This window comes from Carex rostrata, chromosome 19 (genome assembly GCF_964058835.1).
Source record: "Carex rostrata chromosome 19, lpCarRost1.2, whole genome shotgun sequence".
NCBI lineage: Eukaryota > Viridiplantae > Streptophyta > Magnoliopsida > Poales > Cyperaceae > Carex > Carex rostrata.
The window spans coordinates 1810730-1812527 of record NC_135936.1 but is presented as its reverse complement, the minus strand read 5'-3'; the positions used below and the strand labels follow the sequence as shown (position 1 = coordinate 1812527).

Below are 1798 nucleotides of genomic sequence, written 5' to 3'. Positions count from 1 at the left end.
CCCATTCCTAATAGGAAATAAATCTGTGATTCCTAATAGCCTATAGGAACCCAAAAGGGGAAAGGGGTATCATTTTCATTTGATTGCGGTACACGGCAGTGTTGAACTGCTTGGCATAAGAGACTTGAAGGGAGTGGTACGTGGTACCAAAAGTGTTGAGCTGCTTGGCAAAAGAGATTTGATTGGAGTGGGTGAGATGTGAGATGGTTTATGCAATCTTATTAATTTTCATTTTTTGTTATTCGGTCCATATGAGGACATATTATAGGGAGATCAATAGGTATATTCGTTGTGGAATCGTGATCCATTGGAGCCAAGTTTATAAACCCCATTCAATTATAAATGGTCATGTTACCATAAGAAGATAAATCAATATTTATTACAGAGGATTATTTCCAATAGTATCAGGATCATGAATCATATTAATGTCACCACTCAATTTATTATCAAAACGCAGTAATTTATTCAGGCAGCACAAAGACATATATGAGTGTAGTGTACACATCACAATATCACCTCTTTATTTATCCATGTTACATATATAAGTTTCATTTGAAGGCCTATACGCATACATACGTTCTTCAACTCTTCCGTCTAAATATTGTTGATTAATCTTCTATGGGTTTGCTTCAGGAGGAGTGCAATGGTTGTATATACCGCAGCGTGGAGCCGGACGTGTGTATGGTTGGCCAGGCGGTGTGGTTACTACGGGCCTGTTAGGGTTGTTAGGGTTACCTTACGAGATACCTGTATCATGCAAAATATAAAATGAAAAAGAAATAATATGTCATTAATTGAGTGATGTTAATTATAGTTGAACTCTAATCTCATGTACAAATGCAAACCATATATAAACATTAATTAGGTAGTTTGCCAACAGTACACATCCTTTTTTACATGTATCGAAAAATATACTTGTAGGAGTAATTAAATTCAAAATTTTGGCTCACAGAGTTTAAAACTTGACCACGCAACAATTCTAACTTGGCAGCTGCTGCCAAGATTTCAATCAAAAAAAAAAAAACTACTCCACCACAACAGGGAAAGAGAAAGATTACCACCAGCCTTGCTTTCTTCTAGGATTCGAGTGCCCTCTGCAGTAGGGAAAACGAGAGAGGTGCTAAAAAGTAGGAAGATAATGATACAGAGCATTGGAGGAGCTTTTATTGCCATTTGGAATACCGCTTGCAATTGTTTTCTTTGTAAGAGTGGTACATAACCACCCAAATGATTCCAATATATATAGACCCGGGTGAAATTTCGCATATGTACCTATGTTTTTTTTCATTAATTCATCTTTATTAAAACTAGGTCCTTTCTTCGCTAAAATTTCCACAAGTCATTGGTCTCTGTTTGGTCCCACACATTTGAAATTTCTGCATCCGATATATCTTGCCATTTATTATTCATTTATTTATTTTTCACTTGAATTGTATCTATTCCTCAATTGATCTCAGTCAAAGTTAACTCTCTGTTGGCAGTCATGTGATCTTCTTCCTCATCTTCTTCTCTCTTTTTTTTTCTTCTCTTTGTCATCTTTGTTCTCCTCTACTTCGACATTTCTTTGTCCTCACCGTATTTCCATCTGAATAAATCAGGCGCAAACTTTATTTGAGCATGAAAGCTCCCCTGGATTCCCCTGTCTCGCCTTGATATATTTCAACAACACTTATTTGTGCTAACAACAAGAAATTATGCAGACTCACAATCTACCAATCTAATCATGAGCACAGAAAATCTACCAATCTAAGCATTTATTTTTTGATTTTTTTGTCTATTTTTGTAAAGAAATTCAATT

At 35.7% G+C, this 1798-nt stretch overlaps 1 long non-coding RNA gene across 1 annotated transcript; it reads right to left on the bottom strand.

The window, feature by feature from the left end:
• Positions 1–331: 331 nt before the first annotated feature.
• Positions 332–1468, bottom strand: LOC144571889 (uncharacterized). The gene is made up of 2 exons (XR_013517606.1): positions 1062–1468; positions 332–747 (listed from the first exon to the last, which is right to left on the bottom strand). It is a non-coding gene; the product is annotated as an uncharacterized LOC144571889 (long non-coding RNA).
• Positions 1469–1798: the final 330 nt, after the last annotated feature.